The 19,015-nt window shown below is 39.4% G+C and overlaps 1 protein-coding gene across 14 annotated transcripts in view; it reads right to left on the reverse strand.

Moving 5' to 3' along the window:
• NRCAM (neuronal cell adhesion molecule) overlaps positions 1-19,015 on the reverse strand; it is a 255,655-nt gene that overhangs the window by 158,495 nt on the left and 78,145 nt on the right. The window contains exon 3 of one of the 14 annotated variants that reach the window (XM_081800725.1): positions 1,904-1,978. The exons of the other annotated variants lie outside the window; for them this stretch is intronic. The gene's annotated coding sequence lies outside the window, so the exon portion shown is untranslated. The remainder of the gene's footprint in view (positions 1-1,903; positions 1,979-19,015) is intronic. 14 annotated transcript variants of the gene reach the window in all.

Here is a 19,015-nt window from a genome sequence, read left to right on the forward strand (position 1 = left end):
TTTTTTAAGATTTTATTTATTTATTTCACAAAGAGAGAGAGATAGTGAGAGCAGGAACACAAGCCGGGGGTTGTGGGAGAGGGAGAAGCAGGCTTCCCGCCAAGCAGGGAGCCCGATGCGGGGCTTGATCCCAGGAACCTGGGATCATGACCTGAGCCGAAGGCAGACGCTTAACGACTGAGCCACCCAGGCGCCCCGGGATCAGTGCTCTTACAAGAAGAGACACAGAGAAATCATCTCTCTCCTGGCCAGCCCTGTGAGGGAGGATGCAGCAAGAAAGCAGCAGTCTGCCAACCAGGAAGAAACTCTCACTAGGAACCAAATCAGCAAGCACCTTGATTTGGACTTCTCAGCCTCTGGAACTGTGAGAAATAAATTTCTCTTGTTTAAGCCAGTCTGTGGCATTTTGTTATAGCAGCCCCCAAAGCTGAGTCATACATTGGCAGACACACCCATCCAGCAAAGCTAAAACAGGGGGTATGTTGGGGGAGCCCAGGAGTCGAAACTGGGGAGCAGATAAAAGCAGGCCAGGCCAACTGCTATGGCCTGCAGGAGCCACTGCTGGACATTAAGCATGAGATGAGGAAGTTTTTATTAGAAAGGTTCCTTTGGCAGCAGCGTGGAGGACAGGACAGATTCAAGAAATTGCAAGAAGACTAGCTGTGGTCGTTCAGGTAAGAAATTATGCAGGGAGATGGAGAGAAGACAACAGCTGTGGAATTTATTTGAGAGGCAGAGTCAATGTGACTTCGGAAGAGTGGAAGGAATGTAGAGATATCTGACCCAATCCTTTTATTTTATGGATGAGGACTAGACAGATTGATTTACTTGTTTAAGAATCTAAATTTAAGTAGTGGCAGAACTAAAACTAAAATTTAAGTCTTCTGATCTCCAGCACTCCCTCCCCCCAGACACAGGAGACTTTTTCATACTTTAAAATGTTTTCCAGGGAAAGGTAGTATTTTAGCTTCCCTAGCATTAGTTTTCCTCATTATAAAACATATCTGTACAGACTAAGTATTTTGTCATCCTTCATTAATCCATTTTTCTACACACTACATGGTCAACTAGCTGGTTAATTCCATTAGGTCGATTAAAAAAAATACACAGTTTACAAAACGATAGTATATCTAACGAAAAGTGGTCATTGTTCAGTCTTTCATAAGAGAAAGTCAACACTACCGTCTGTAATTGAAATTTTTTGTTAAAAACTAATTGCTCAACCCCTTACTACAAAACCTGTTTCCTCAATTGTATATGAATCTTTTAAAAAATGTGTCTTTTGGTGAGATATATTTATTTGAATATTGAAAAAATAAAATGTAAAAAATAATACACAGATTTATTTTGAGACTTAAACATTCTTTCTTCTTACCACCTATTCATTTGTAAGCAGAGTACAGAATGTACTTGGTTTGGTGGCCCTCTTTCAGTCCTTCTGGCCAGTTTTCAGGAGGTCTGGAAAACTTAAGGGCCAGAAAGGCTGGAGAGGGAGTACAGACCGGCTCGCTAACATCCAGACCTGGGCTGCCCAATCCAGCAGCCACTAGCCACGGATGGCAACTGAGCACTTGAAAGGTGGCTAGTTCACATCGAAATGTGCCGTCTGAGGACACATATGCTGGATTCTGAACATTCTGTAGGAAGAACAGAATGTGAGATATCTCACTGATGGTTTAATCAATACATGTTGAAATAACATTTTAGATTTACTAAGTAAAACATATTACATTACATTACATTAATTTTACCCATTTTCCTTTTACTTTTTTGAATGTGGCTGCTAGAAAATTTAAAATTAACTATGTGGCTCATATTATATTTCTATATTGGAGTGTGCTACTCTAGACATTTGCAACATAGTTCGAGGCAGTAAGGCGTTCATAAATAACATCATAGCTACCGGGTGCGTGGTAGAAGAGGCTGGGGAGATCAATTCTGTCCAGACTGGTCAGGTCAGGCTCCAACCCGCCAAAGCCTAAGAAAAAAAAAATCCCAATAAAGTCCTGGCTTCCATCTCAAATTCTAGAATGAAAACCAACTCCTGAGGATTTGAGACCAGAGGATCTTCTAAGGATAGAAATTGCTCAACTAATCCTCAATCCTCAAACCCTACAAGTTCATAAGCTGAAGTATTACTTTTGTAACACAAAGGGATCCAGGATATGTCTATTCAGGGTTTCTTTAAGCCAGAAACTCCTGTTCCTAAGGACAGAGCCTCATAGAAAGTTTTGAGCAGCTTCCAAAAATGTGAAGAATGCCTCAAGGCTCAGCACATGAGGAGCTCTCCTTGGTACTGAGACCTCTGCTTTTGGTTGATCTCAATCTTGGCTCTCTGTGCCTGCAAGCTGAACTCCTCTGCCTTGGCCCTGTCTATTTGTTCTGCCTGAACACACCCAATCCCATACACTGTTCATAGCCAATCCTTGCACTCACCACACTCTATGAGGGTATGTTTATTTACACACTCATCTCTCCCCCTGGACTCGGCTCCTTGAGGCTAGCAATAACATTCTATATCCATCTTCGTGCACCAAGTACATAAGTCGGTATAAAGTAGGCATTCAATAAATGAATACAGTCCTAGCTAACTTGTAATTGTGGCACTCTATGATCTGCTATATCTCCTATGTTGGGATGCACCAAGTATAGGTTAGGCTTTAAAAAAAAGATTTAAGGTGGGGCATCTCGGTGGCTCAGTCGGTTAAGTGTCTGCCTTCAGCTCAGGCAGTGATCCCAGGGTCCTGGGATTGAGCCCCACGTCATAGGGCTCCCTGCTCAGCGGGGAGTCTGCTTCTCCGTCTCCCTCTCCTTTTGCCCCTCCCCCCGACTCTTTCAGGCTCTCTCTCAAATGAACAAATAAAACCTTAAAAAAAAAAAGATTTAAGGTGTAATTTTTAAATTTTTTTGCAGGCAGAGGTGTGTGTGTGTGTGTGTGTTTGTACAATGGGAAATTCGAGGAGGGGGAGAAAGAGCAAAGAGTCAGCAGAGGGGTAGGAACAACATATGTTCAGAGCATGAGAAGATGAGGGTTGTGAGGCGGGGGTGAGGGTGGCGGGAGTAGAACATAAGCCTTATCTAGCAACTAAGGAGATTGTTATCCTTAGGCAAGGAATAAGAGCCTCAGAAAGATTTCATTTAGGGGACTGATAGGATAAAAGGAGTATTTTAGGGAACAGTGTGCTGTGGGGGAGAGGATCAAAGGCAAAACCAGCAATTAAGAAGTTACTGGAATAATTAATAAGTGAGGAGGAAGGGTATCTTGGGCTTGGCTTATGTGGGCAGAGTCTATAGAAGTTTAGAATCGGGAGGGAAATGAGCCATCTCATGTGACGGATGTATTAGTAAAAGAGCATTTGGAGAAGTCTGGGTATATTATGGGCAAAAATCCCTATGCACAAAAACCTAAGTACATTATTTTTTGCAAATTTTGCAACTGGGCTGATGTTATTCTATGGTCTAAAGACCGGCCAAGGAGAGTACTGGCTCACCAGGTTTCAGGTTGGTTGCATTACATTTTTATTACTGCTCTAAGCCCCACCTCTTTCAACTTTTTGCATATTTAAGTCACTATCCTTTTTACTGCTCTTTAAATGTGTACATAGTTATTAACTCTTAAATCTTGTTCTTAGTCAGTGATCCAAGCTATTTTTGGATCCTGTTTGCTATATATTGCATCCTTTAATTATGAATGGTTGGATACCACTTTTGCATGAACAGTAAGTACTCCCCTGTATTTTAAGAACATTTCTTATAATGAGATATTTATTTCTCTGCTCTAAGCCAAAACAGTCTCTCACCTGGATTGTTACAACAGCCTCCTAAACCACCACTTACTTCTACTTTTATTCCCATACAGAGGTCATGGATCGTTTAAAACAAAACCACATGGTACATACTGCTCAAAACCCTCCAATACCTTTTTATCATATTCAAAATAAAATCTAAATTTCTTGTCATGGCTACAAGGATCTACATGATTGAACCCTTGTCTACCTGACCAAAGGCATTCCCTACCATTTACCCTGTTGCTGACTGTGCTTTATCCACAATGGCTCCTTGAATTCCCTGAACCTAACAAATCTTCTGCCCATCTCTAGGCCCTTAAACCAGCTGGTGCCTACACTGGAGACCCTTCCCTCAGGTCTACTGATGCTTCAATCCTCAATATTCAGGTTGCTGCTCAAATGTCAGTTTTTCAAATGCCCACCTCTCCCACCTCCCACTGAACTCTCTAAAATTCCATTCCTCTCCCCACCTCCACACCTTTCCTCCAATTTCCTTTCTTCATGATATTTATTATCATCTAAAATTCCTGTTCAACAATCTGGAGGTGCTCATTGTAACAGGACACTGCTGGTGTTCCTCTGGTGTCCCTGTGGCACTCATCCTCCCAGGCACACTGATGGCTTCCTGCTGTAGGGATCTGCCACTCTCCACCTGAAGGGTCACCCTGGAGTGCTTGGCCACTGTGTGCTGCCCCAGTGTGGGACTGGACTAAAGAATGGGGAGTTGACACGTTGGCTGGGTTGACACCTCAGCCAATGACAATTGGAGTTGGTAGATATACGTCCCAGCCTCTTGACCACTTGGGTAGGACAACGCTGAGATATATTCTAAACAATCTCCCGAAGTCATGGTGGGACTGAGTTCCAATTGCCCACAGTGGTCACCTGCTCATTACTACACCCTGATTGGCTTTCTCTCTTCCCAATCTCACATAGTTTCTCCCCTGTGTGTGCTTCCTGGGACCAGCTCCCAGATAAACTGCTTGTACCCAAATCCTCATCTCAGAGTCTCCCTTTGGGGTTACCCAGGTTACCTTCTTTTTTTCCTTTTTCTTTTCCTCTTTTCTCTCTCTTTTACAATTTTAAATCTTTGCAAGTAGAATCACCTTTCGGTAGATGGTTATTATAGTTTAGACAGTGGTACATAGAATAGATTACTTGTCAGTTACTTGTTGACTGGGACCCCCAATAGAATATATGCTACCTGCTTGCCTACAAGCCTCTTTTTTTTTATTCTCGACTATCTTCCTGGTGTGCTGAACAGTGCCTAGCTCAGAATAGGTGCTTTATTACACACTTGATCAAATGTGGTGTTGACATGGTAATATTGCTTCCCTTCAAGAGCCACAACTTACTACTCAGGGAGATGAGACATCAAGGTCTCTTCTAGAATAGACTAGCCTCATCATTGGACTGTGGGGGACCCAAAGGCAACACTGGTAGATTCGAGGAGCAGCAACACCATTGGATTAACTAGAGCTCTCTCTCCACCAAGCACAGAATTTTGAATAGACTTCAGGATTAGAGTATATAAGACCCCATGTTTGTTTCACTTCAGTTTGTGACAACTCAAAAGGAGAGATGAATCCGTGCGGGCAGAATATGAGACTTATTGTTAATATGACAGGCTTAAACAATCAATGAAAGATTTATAGAGAGATGCAACAAATTGTACCTCAAGACTGTAAAGCAGATCATGCTTTGTTTTCTTTTTTTTTTTTATTCATGCTTTGTTTTCAATATGCTAGTTAAGGTTCTTTTTGGAATGAGATGGAATATAAGTTTAACAAAAGAAAACATTTGTCTTTTTGTATTTCCAGTGCAAACACTGCAGTGCAATTATGTGAATTGTAGGAACCCATTAGTCATCCATAGTGAGGCCCCTAAAAGACAATGTCACATAAAGTAGAGACAGCTGTGCCATCACCCTGAGAGTGCCTCGGGGCCTCAGGGACCCCTCTCAAAGCAGAGATGAAAAGACCACTCCCTCCCTGGCTGTGGAGTCGTTAGTGCTTGAATGGCACTAATAATAAGGCCACCATTACATGGATTATTACTATTATTATTATTATTATTATTATTTGTAAGAATGGTCGGTCCTCTAAGGATTGATTTGAGACTACTTTTTTCTACCTAGGTCCTCAAAAGCTTGCAAAGTTAGGTTGTCAAAGAGTCAAAACTGGGAATTTTGCTAATTTGGAATACAAGATGTTGCATCCTATTATCAAATCCCTGGAGCCCACCAGTCCATTAAAATAATGAGAATTGTAATGTTTCCCCTGCAATATTAAGAGCATCTTAATTACTTAATCTCCAGTGAGTGGCATACATATAAATTTTATGCATAATCCAATCAAAGAGCTACTGAACAGCGCTCTGTGTTAAAGTCAAAGAGAATTTTCCTTCCAAAGCTGACATTTGGTTGCCAACATCAGAACCACTAAAGAAAGTGTAAATGCAGACTGCCCGTTGTCCCTGCGTGTCAGAAAGGCCGCTCTGCCTTTACTATATGTCTCCACATATATGGTTCTATGGAGGAAATAGATTTTTCATGTGACATTTTGGGACTTGGTATAAAAAAAAACCCCACATTTAGCAATAATTCTATATTATTTTGCAAAATTTTTATTGACGATATTTTACTTGACGGGTAAAAAGATAAATTTAGGAACAATGCTTAGGCCAGTGGTAATTAATAAATGTGCGTATTTAGACACATATACTTTCTTTTGGTAAACACCATCCTTTCGTACTTTGCATGGCCCCCGTATTTTAAAATATTCCATATTTTTATAATAAGAAACTACAGTTGAAAATAAAAAGAAAATTGATTTGTCAACCATACAGCTCCACTTATAGTTTATATTTATTTTTAACAAAAACTTTATTTTTGTTCCCTTTATGCAAATTTATAACTATTTTGGTTCATCAAAAGAGAAGGCTCAGAATATATTCCAAAAACTGAGAATAATGGTGGCTCATTTTTACTGACAATCAACTCATGTTCCCCCTTGAGGCAAAAAATCAATTCCTCCCCTACACATTTGGATTGCAGTGACAAGCATGACCTGGTTGTTCAAATAAAAAGAGTGGGAGTCATCTTGGATTGTTCTCTTTTTCCACACCTGTTTCTCTCTAGTAGCCACAAACAGCTATAAAATGTAAGCTTAAAAAAACCCTATCATTCACCTATGCATCTAATCCATCAGTAAATCCCATTGACTATGCTTCTAAAATATATCTCAGAATCACCCATTTCTCCCCAGTCTGCTCGTACCACTTAGTCCAAGTCACTGCTGTGCCTTGAGGACTATAACAGCCTCCAGTCGGGCCTCCTACAATCTATTCTCCACTTAGCACTAAAGTAATCTCTTTAAAATGTAAACCATGTTATGCCACTCCCATTCTGCAAATCCTCCACTGGTTTTCCATTTTCTTCTGTATGATTTGTTATCTGTCCCTCACCATTAGATTACCAGCTTCTTGAAAGCAGGCACTTCTTCTGTCTTAGTTTCTCCCATACCCTCAGCTCCTGGAACACATGGCACGTGTGCAACAATTATTTGCTGAAGGAACGAATGAACAAGTTCTTCACCATGCTAGGCACTGTGCAAAGCACTTTACATGCATTGTTGCTTTTAATCGCCAACAACTATATGAGACAGGGGCTGTTATGATCTCCACTGTACAGAGGAACACAGGGTTCATAAACTAGTAAGTAGCAGAGCTGTAAAAGTCCAGTAAGTACAAACACTTCACGTAACTCCATTTCCAATGGTGATGTTAGATTGCTCATTTAGGGTTTTTGGATCTCAGTTTCCTGAGGGAAAAGGATCGTATACATGTCCTTTCCAACATTTTCTATAAATCAAAGACTCCTTGAAAATAAATCACAGAATCATGAAGTCACAGGTTACATTGGACAGCTTTCAAAAGTCTACTCCCAATTCCACTAGATATTGCTAAATGAAATATCCAACAATGCATAAAAATGTATAATATATGCATAAACTGTAAAATACATAAAAACATATAATGCTTAAAATGTATAGATAGAGTCCACAATAGCCAAACTATGGAAAGAGCCCATGTGTCCATCGACAGATGAATGGATAAAGAGGATGTGGTATATCTGAAACAAATAATACATTATATGTTAAAAAAAAAAAAAAAAAGAAGAAGATAGCAGGAGGGGAAGAATGAAGGGGGGGAAATCGGAGGGGGAGACGAACCATGAGAGACTATGGACTCTGAAAAACAAACTAAGGGTTCTAGAGGGGAGGGGGGTGGGGGGATGCGTTAGCCTGGTGATGGGTATTAAAGAGGGCACGTTCTGCATGGAGCACTGGGTGTTATACGCAAACAATGAATCATGGAACACTCCATCAAAAACTAATGATGTAATGTATGGTGATTAACATAACATAATAATAATAAAAAAAAGAGGATGTGGTATATACTTATACAATGGAATATTACTCAGCCATCAAAAAGAGTGAAATCTTGTCATTTTCAACAATGTGGATGGAACTAGACGGTATTCTAATGAAATAAGTCAGTCAGAGAAAGACAAATGCCGTATGATTTCATTCATATGGGGAAATTAAGAAACAAAACAGATGAACATAGGGGAAGGGGAGGAAAAATAAAATGAGATGAAAACAGAGAGGGAGACACAAACCCTAAGTGACTCTTAACTATAGGAAACCAACTGAGGGTTGCTGGAGGGGAAGGGCTGGAGGGATGGGGTAACAGGGTGAAGGGCATTAAGGAGGGCATGTGATGTGATGAGCACTGGGTGTTCTATGCAACTGATGAATCACTGAACTCTACCTCTGAAACTAATAATATACTATGTGTTAACTAAGTTGAATTTAAATTAAAAAATATATATATATATAAAATAGGTTTTCCCAGGAATATATAAAAGGTTTGACATTAGAAAATACATTAAAATAATCCATTATATCAAAAGATTAAAGGAGAAAAACTAAATGCTCATTTCATTAACTGCAAAAAAATTCGATAAAATTTAATACCCACTCAAGATAAATCTTTTAGAAAACTAAAAAGAAAAGGAAACTTCTTTATCCTGATAAGAGAACTTTATCAAAAACTTTAAAGATCACAATTTACAGTGACAAGTTAGAAGCACTGCCTTTAAAAATCAAGAATAGGACAAGGATGGCCATTATCATCACTTCTTTTTTTTTTAAATATTTTATTTATTTATTTGAGAGGCAGAAAGAGCACGAGAGTGGGGGAGGGTCAGAGGGAGAAGCAGACTCCCTGCTGAGCAGGGAGCCCGATGCGGGACCCGATCCCGGGACTCCAGGATCATGACCTGAGCCGAAGGCACTCGCTTAACCAACTGAGCCACAAAGGTGCCCCTGTTACCGTCACTTCTACTCAAGCAGTGTACTAAAACCTTAGAGCAGTCAAGTAAGGCAAAAGAATGAATGGTAGAAATAATGGAATTTAAGGTACAAAACCAGCAATTCACAGATAGTATGATTTTTTGCAAAGAAATCTTATGAGAATCTACAAACATAACAAAGTTCATAAAAATTTCAGCAATTTTGGTGGGTATCAGAATGTTCTTAAAAAGCAATTTCATTTCTGTATGCCTGCAACAAATAGTTTAAAAGTGTAAATTAAAATAATATAACACCATATACAAGATACCTAGGAATAAATATGATAAAAGATGTGCAAAGTTGTTGGGTAGAAAATTATAAAACCTCATTTAAGAATTTTAAAGAGCTCTGCTCATTAAAAGAAAGCCTCATTGTCATAAAGATTATATCAATGACTTCCAAAATAACCTATAAATTCGGCAAAATGCCAAACAAAAGTTACATACTTATCCATGAAATTTGACAAGCTGATTCTGAAATGCATATTTGAAGAGCAAAGGGTCAGTGCATTTCTAAATGTATAAATATGATGTGAAGGTAAAGATAAGATCCAGAAGAACAGATAGAAGATTGATGACAGTTGTTATCTCAGGGGAGGAGGGTAAGTTTAAAGAGGGTGAGGGCAACAGAGGTGAAAAACTTTTATATCTCATCTGTATAATTATGGATTAAAATTTTTTAAATAACACAAACATATTTACATATTGCCTGAGTAATATATAAAATAAAGGGTGAAGAAAAATGCATGTATGATTTATAAAGTAATCAGCTAGAAGGCCAAATGTGAAGAGGAAAAATGATGTATATACTCCCTTTTTGCAAATGGCCCAGCAGCAAAATGTTATGTGGCTGTGGTCTGAAAATCTGCTTAATTCAGAAACTGCAAAAAGATTATTTTTTAAAAAAATGAATCTTAGGGGCGCCTGGGTGGCTCAGATGGTTAAGCGTCCGCCTTCGGCTCAGTGCATGATCCCAGGGTCCTGGGATCGAGTCCCACATCGGGCTTCTTGCTCAGCGGGAGGCCTGCTTCTCCCTCTCCTTCTACTGCTCCCCCTGCTTGCGCTCTCGCTCTCTGTCAAATAAATAAATAAAATCTTAAAAAAAAAAAATGAATCTTACAGCCTGCCAAAACATAATGATACAGACCAAAGAGGAGCCAGAGGGCTTGACTCTGATTGGTTTATAAATCATATGCACAACACAGCGAGGTGCGCGGAGGCTGAGCGCGGAGGCTGATGGTTCCCAGTTCAGGAAAGCACCGAGTCTGCGTGGAGCTCCTGCAGAGCTTGGGCTGTAACACGGGCTTCCCTACTTTACTGAGTCATCACTCCAGCCAGGCAAGTATGGCAGAAAAAAAGGGGGTATAAAGTCTCAGTTGGGAACTTCACTTGGCAAACAACATTGTAAGTACAATATGAATACTTTCCGGTCTTTGGGTTTTTTGCCTTTTTCTAAAGCCCTTCCAAGATTTTCTTTGTTCTTAAGCCCTTTCACAATGGAATAGTACTTTAAAGTTTTCTTTCATTAAGTGGAGCCAACATTTTAGCAAAATCAAGCTCTTTTATCTCTTCATTGGACTTAGAAATTCATAGGTATATGTGAATATGGTATATGAATATGTATGTGTATATGAATGAAGCTAAAATAGTGTTCTTTTGGTTATTAAGATCTCCACCCCTTGAAAAAAAGTATGTATGGCAAAGAAGATCAGGGAATCCAGTGGATGACAGGGATCATCCATAATAACTGGCTTGTCCTGACAGACTGTGTATAAAATCCCAGGAAAGAATTCTATGAATGGAACCTTAATAAGCCAATGATGAAAATCACAAATAGTCCTTTTCCCCTCACCAAATGTTCTTTGGCTATCCTTTCTTTTTAAGGGTTTAAAAGCCTGCCCAGTATTCCTCTATTCTAGTTTTTAAAAAGCAGGTGGAGGGAGATGTTGGCTTTAGTTGGTAAGTTTCAGATGGCAGCTTTGCGAAGGTCAGGTGATGTCAAATTAGCATTCACATAGATTCTCATGACCCACGATGCCCCAGCCTCTCTAGAAAGCTTGCATCTCTTGAGCTGGAGCCAGGCTTTCATGTCCAATGACTGCATATACACCAGATCTCTGCTTGCTTCAGCTTCAGTGTCCTCCCTGAACATTGTAAGTCACTCCCTCCTGTCAAGGGGGGTTTGTTTACCCTATTAGCAAAACGAACTGAGTACTGCCTCTGGGCACATCAATGTGCCAGATGCCTTGGTTGGGAATTGTTGCCCAAGGACAAAGTCTGAAGGCATTGCCAGGATGACGACATCATAAAACCCCCAGGAGCTGGGGGATTATAATGGAGGAAATGACTTAATAGACTGCACAAAAACCTTTAAAAATCATTCCAGGGGCTGTCATGTTTTTCAGATTTGCATAGATATGTTTATAAGCTCAGCACTTGGCTGACAGCCACCAAAATTTTATCTCCTGTCACACTGTCTCATTCATTTTCCCTTACAAGTAAGACATGAGGTATGTTAGAGATTTTTAAAGATGCTTAGATGGATTCCCCCCTCCCAATATTCCCCACTGTCCCATACCCTCCAATTCATCCATCCATCCATCCACCCATCCATCCATCTACCTCCATCTATACATCCATCCATTTAATAAATGCTTATCTAGGTCCTGGGGTGACAGAAATGAAGTAAATGGAAGTCTTGCCTTTAATGGGATTTATAGGCTGACATGGGAGTAAGATGTTCATAAACAGTGCCGGGCACACTGTAAACACTCTACAAACATAGCAATATAAATAACTATAATAAAACCAGGGGAAAGGCATGAGCGCCATAAGAGAAACACAAAATGCTGCCAGGATAGGTGTGTAGAGAAGGAGAATGGCTTTTGTTATGGAATTTAAGGGGAGATCATTTTGATTCAAGGTGATTGGCTGTTGGTGACATTCCTGACTCAGGGAAAGGTGATAGCAAAGAATTGGGAAAACGTGGTGCATGTGAAGAAGAGAGAATTCTATTTTGCTGGATCACAGGGCATGGAAGGGAAATAACAAAGAGAAACTCGGTAAGTTATACAGATGTCAGATTTTCAAAGTCTCCAAATGACAAGTTAAAGAGTTTGAGCTGAAGGGAACGGGGAGCCACCAAAAGTTATTTTTTTTCCTATAAAAAGTGAAGTATAATCCTATAGAGAAAATGTTCAGATCTTCAGTGTCCAGTTTAATGAGCTGTGACAAAAATCTGCATCCATGTTAACAAATGACCCAATCAAGATTTAGAATACTTCCATTACCCTAGAAAATTTCCTCTTGTCTCATTCAAGTTGGAATCCAGTGGCAAATATCCTGTGGCAAATGATGTTCTGAATTTTATTCCCAAAGATTAGTTTTGTGTGTTCCTGGACTTTATAAAATACAGTCATTCAGTAGGTACTTTTTTTGTGTCTGGCTTCTTTCACTCAATATAATCTTTTTGAGATTCATCCATGTTCCAAAATGTTTTTAGGCAGGAAAAATAATACGACAACTATGCTCTGGATAATTAATCTGTCCCTGTATGGAAGTTTCTGAAGATGGAAAAATAATTTCAGCAGCATATTTCAGATAAGCTGGATCTGTAGAAATGTACAAAGGGATTGAATGCAAATGAATATTGGAGTATGTGGAGGGCTAAGAACTTGTCAATTAACTGGAGAAGGAGAAGGGGGAAGGGGAAAAGCCAAAGATCACTATAAACTTATCTTCCCCAGTTGAACTCTCTTCAAGGTTCAAGTTTGATCAGCTGGTATTTCCAACAGGATTAATTAACAGCTAGCTGACTGGTCCTGAGAAATGGGGCCAGGTAAGTGACTGGCAAAGAAGGGATAGGAGCAAATACAATTTAACATCACATAGGACGATAAAAAGGAAGAAAATAAATAAAAGATAAATTTCAAAGACTAAAATATTTCTAAGGCTAAAATTCACATGGAAATGCAAGGGACCCACAATAGCCGAAACAACCCTGAAAAAGCAGAACAAAGTTGAAGGACTCATACTTCCTGATTTCAAAACTTACTACCAAACTATAATAATCAAGACAGTGTGATAGTGGCATGAAGATGGATACATAGATCAAAGAAACAGAATTGAGAGTTGAGAAATAAACCCTTACATTTATGGCTAATTGACTTTTGACAGTGGTGCCAGAACAGTTCAATGGGGGAAAGAATAGTCCTTTAAACAAATAGTGCTGGTATAAGTGGATATATATACTGTAAGACAATGAATTTGAACCCCTACCTCAAACCATATACAAAAATTAATTCAAAGTGGATAACAGACCTGAATGTAAGAGCTAAAACTATAAAACTATTAGAAGGATGTATGGATTAGGAAGTAGTTTTTTTAGATACAACACCAAAACCACATATGACAAAATTTTTTTTTTTTTTAAAGATTTTATTTATTTATTTGACAGAGAGAGACACAGCGAGAGAGGGAACACAAGCAGGGGGAGTGGGAGAGGGAGAAGCAGGCTCCCTGTGGAGCAGGGAGCCCGATGCGGGGCTCGATCCCAGGACCCTGGGATCATGACCTGAGCTGAAGGCAGTCGCTTAACCAACTGAGCCACCCAGGCGCCCGACAAAATTTTTTTAATTGGAGTTCAAGTAAAAACATTTGTGTTCACAAATGTGATTGTTTCACAATCAAGAAAGTGAAAAGACAACTCACAGAATAGGAGAAAATATTTGTTCATCATATATCTGATAAGGGTCTTATATCCAGAATATAGAAATAACTCTTCAAACTCAACAATAAAGAGACAATAGCCCAATTTTAAAATGTGCAGTGGGCGCCTGGGTTGCTCAGTCAATTAAGCATCTGCCTTCAGCTCAGGTCATGATCTCAGGGTCCTGGGATCGAACCTGCATTGGGCTCCCCCTCAGCGGGGAGTCTGCTTCTCCCTCTGCCCCTCCCCCTGCTTGTGCTCTTGCTCTCTTTCTCTCTTTCAAATAAATAAATAAAATCTTTAAATAAAATAAAATAAAATGGACAAAAGATCTGACCAGACACCACACCAAGGAAAATATACAGACAGGAAGTAGACATGTGAAAAGATGCTCAACATCACTTGTTATTAGAGAAATACAAATGAAAACTACAATGAGATGCCATGCACACTTATTAGAAGGGCTAAAATCCAAAAACTTGACAATACTAAATGTTGATGAGGATGCAGAACAACACATTCTCATTCATTGCTAGTGGGAATGCAAAAATGGTAAAGCCACTTTAAAAGACAGTTTGGCAGATTTTTACAAAGTTAAACACAGTCTTACCATGCAATTCAGCAATCGTGCTCCTAGGTATTTATCCAATTGAATTGAAAACTTATGGCAATGTAAAAACCTGCATACAAATGTTTATAGCAGCTTTACTCATAATCAATAAAAACCGGAAGCAACCAATATGAATGGATAAGCAAATGCTATGTAAAGGAATATAATTCAATGATAAAAAGAAACAATGAAGCCACAAGAAGATACAGATGAATCTTAAATGCATATTGCCAAGCAAAAGAAGTCAGTCTGTAGAAGCTACTTATATATATTCCAATTACATGACATTCTCTTAAAGGCAAAAGTAGAGAGACTATAAAAAGATCAGTGAATGCCAGGGGTTTGGGAAGAAGGGAGAAAGGGTCCAATAAGTAAAGCAAAGGAAATTTTTTAGGGTAGTAAAACTATTCTGTGTGATACTGGGGATAGACTACATGATTTTATGAATTTGTCAAGACCCACTGAACTTTATAAAGAGTGAACCTTAATGTACAAAATTTTTAAAAAATCATTTAGGAGGCCAGGGGAATCCCCAGGATGAAATGCAGAATATGACAGAACAATCTGACCATATTACAAATGCATCACACAACCTCAGTAAGTAGGAGGAGAAAAAAGGTGCTGACCAGAAGTCACTTTGGAAGTGAGTAGAGTCTATAAAACTAAAGGCCAAGGAAGCTGAATGTAAGTACTATATTGTTAATAGACATAGCCCATGGGAATTGGGGTTAGCAATTCTGATACTTCCATACATATATACTGGAATTGGACAATTATTTAAATGGATGGCAGGTGACAGGAGCCAGATTTCTCACTGTGGGAGTGAGTTTACAGATGAGCAGGGGAAGAGACTAGAATGGTCCATGTGGTACTGGATTCGAGTGAAAGACACTAGTATGAACTCAGGTTTAGCTTCCTATAGATACAGATGGTTACATACAGGAATATTTGCAGATATGTATATAACACAGGTTATTATGCACCCATGTATTTCCTTGCTCTGTCAGCTGAGACCTAGGGGCAATGCCATCCCTAGTGGCAATGAACACATCTAATGAGCAGATCTGGATTCTAATACCATTTTCTAATAAAAGGAACCAGAACTCCTGGGGAAATGGCTGATTCCAGGAGCAAGGCAGAAAATAGAAAGGATGAGCCTAGAGGACCTAGTGGTGACAGAAACTAAGAAGTCTTAAAAAGAACCCATCATGGGGCACCTGGGTGGCTCAGTTGGTTAAGCGACTGCCTTCGGCTCAGGTCATGATCCTGGAGTCCCGGGATCGAGTCCCGCATCGGGCTCCCTGCTCAGCAGGGAGTCTGCTTCTCCCTCTGACCCTCCCCACTCTCATGCTCTCTCTATCTCATTCTCTCTCTCAAATAAATAAATAAAATCTTAAAAAAAAAAAAAAAAAGAACCCATCATGGTAGAGCTACATCAAAGGGACACAGGAACCAAGTGAAAGAGCTCCTGATAGCAAGACTGGAGCAACTGGAGAAATAACATAAATAAAGTAGTATTGGATCATAACCTAAAATGTGTAATAAATATCCATGAGTGCCTACCAATATAAATAAATAATCAAATAAATTAGAAAATGAGTAGAAAGGGACAAATCTCTTATGTTGAAGAATTCCAAATACTTTATGTAGGTATTCCACCCTCAAGGTAAAGTCTAACTCCCTACTTCTTCTTTAAGATTTTTATTTATTTATTTATTTGACAGAGAGAGAGAGAGGAGAAAGAGCGCGCACAAACAGGCAGAACAGCAGGCAGAGGGAGAGGGAGAAGCAGGCTCCCCACTGAGCAGGGAGCCCGATGCGGGACTCGGTCCCAGGACCCTGGGATCGTGACCTGAGCCGAAGGCAGACGCTTAACCAACTGAGCCTCCCTACTTCTTTTTTTTTTTTTAAAGATTTTATCCATTTATCTGACGGAGAGAGCGAGACAGCAGGAACACAAGCAGGGGGAGTGGGAGAGGGAGAAGCAGGCCTCCCACTGAGCGGGGAGCCCGACGCGGGGCCCGATCCCAGGACCCCTGGATCACGACCCGAGCCGAAGGCAGACGCCCAACGACTGAGCCACCCAGGCGCCCCGAGCCTCCCTACTTCTTAAATATGAGCTGCTCATAGTGACTTCCTTCCAAAGGGTGCAATATGGAAAGAGGGAGGATAAATAGCAGAGAAACCTGACAAACACTCTCTCAGTCAAGTGATCAAGGTCAACAGCAACAGTGATGTTGTATTGATGGTATGTACCCTTGATATGATGTGTGAAAATAGTCCTCTATCATTGTGGTGTTCCTCCCAAAAACCCATAACCCCAGTCTCATCATGGAAAACCATCCCACAGATCCCAATAGAAGGACATTTTATAAAATATCTGACCAGTGCTCCTCAAAACTGGCAGAGTCATCAAAAACAAAGAAAGTAAAAAAAACACATTATGGCCAAGAGGAGCCTAAGAAGACATTACAACCAAATGTAGTGTGGTATCCTAAATGGATCCTTGAACAGAAAAGTAACAAAATGCAGGGAAATCTAAGTAAGTATAGAGCTAATAATAGCATATCAATATTGGTTTACTAATTGTAACAAATGCACCATACCACTGTGAGATGTTAATAATAGGAGGAACTGGGTATGCTGTTTAAGGGAATTTTCTGTACTACTCAGCAATTTTTCTATACATCTAAAACTGTTCAAAAAAATAAAATTTATTGGGTGCCCAACTTTTGGTTTCCTAAAACTAAACAGTTGGATTTAACTCAATGATTACACAGCTGGACTTCAAACCCAGATCTGTCTGACTCCAACTTATTGTATTGTACCATACTATACTATTATGACCCTGTACTGTCTCAGAATGAAGGCTGAGAGATCATTAAATAAACCTGGTACAAAAGGCTCAAGATTTTACAATCCTAGATCAAAATGCATTATCTTCCATATTATTGTTGTACCCTGGAGTGACTGTATCCAAGGATGAACAAGAAGGACTGGGGAAGTGATTGTTGGGGGAAGATGTCATACACCTGATCACAAATGTTCAGATAACACCGACTCAATTCTGTGGCAGTCAGCCTCTTTAACAAGGATGGGAAATAAGAAGGTGAAGGTGGCTTTCTCAATCCACGATAAGTATGGAAGAGTGCCTGCTTGGCTCCAGTCAAATTATTTGACTACTATACCCAAAAAGCAATTGTCTTGAAATAGTATCCTGCCAAAACTGGAGGTTCACATTTTTAACACATAAAATTGAATAATCATATTAGATAGAATTTATATGCATAGCGTTTTCAGCTTGAATTGATACCTGATTTAAGCCCAAAGAAAGTATTTGATTTATTATGTAGCATCTTACAAAACATCTGAGTTTTTAAGACTGATTAATTTCAAAATTAATAACCGAGGTTCTACCTGTGGGGCTCTTACAGCACCCACTAAGATTAAAATAAATAAATCCATTGTTTGCTCAGTAATAGAATTATCTATACTGGAACCTTATAGGAATTTTAGAAGGAAATTTCATAAGTGGAGTTAGGTTAGATTTGGGGCATTTTTCATATTTAATATTTTTTCAAAACATGATCTCATCTCTAAATTCAGTTTTCTTTTCTTATACATCTAAAGGAGATTCTTAACAAAGAACCATGTGAAAGAAAGATCATACTTTGTAAGTAAAAATACTTTGAGGGATAAAAACAAAATCTTACACAAATGCAAGGTGTTATATCCATTTATCCAAAATGGTTGGGACATGAGGAAATCCAGTTACAGCAAATATTTTCACCTCTGCAAGTTATCACACAAACCACATATTGTTTATCTATCAATGACAAGCAATGATATAGCAAAGACCCAAGCACTCACATACCGTGCACTTTCATATTTTCTTTTCACGCTGTGGGAAATAGTTTTGGGATCTTAACCTGCCTCAGTACCAGCAGTATGTTTTTCAGTCATCAATATATAGTTTTGTGAAAACACAATTATTATTTGAGCTCTGAGTTTGACTCACTTTCAGATAGACGGGGCTTAACAGAATTGTTATTTGTATCGTGATCCTCACCAGGTTTTTGATGTTCTGCCTAGATCCCACTGTGGTATATTTAGCACCAGCCCTCCCTGCCGCAGCCTCACCCATGGATTCACGCTTTCACACCCCCTTCCTCCTGCCGAATGCATAATCTAAACCCTGGAACACGGTTTCTGAACGATTAATTTTTGCACATGGAAATATGGGGGAAACATTTTTTTAAAGACTGACTTGACTTACCAAATGAAGTTAAAACTTGTCAAAAGCCATCTAACTTGCTAAGTATACACACACACATGCACTCAATATCTCTGAAATTAAAGTAAAAAATATTCTCCCTGAAAAAGAAAAGATTTTAAGGGAATAGATGAGCAGCATATATTTTAAATGTCCCTTTCTAGATCACACTTATGTGTATGTTTGGTTTGTAAAAATAGTAGCCCAGTAAATGTGACCA

This window comes from Leptonychotes weddellii, chromosome 12 (assembly GCF_054177405.1).
Source record: "Leptonychotes weddellii isolate Sample4059 chromosome 12, ASM5417740v2, whole genome shotgun sequence".
Lineage (NCBI taxonomy): Eukaryota > Metazoa > Chordata > Mammalia > Carnivora > Phocidae > Leptonychotes > Leptonychotes weddellii.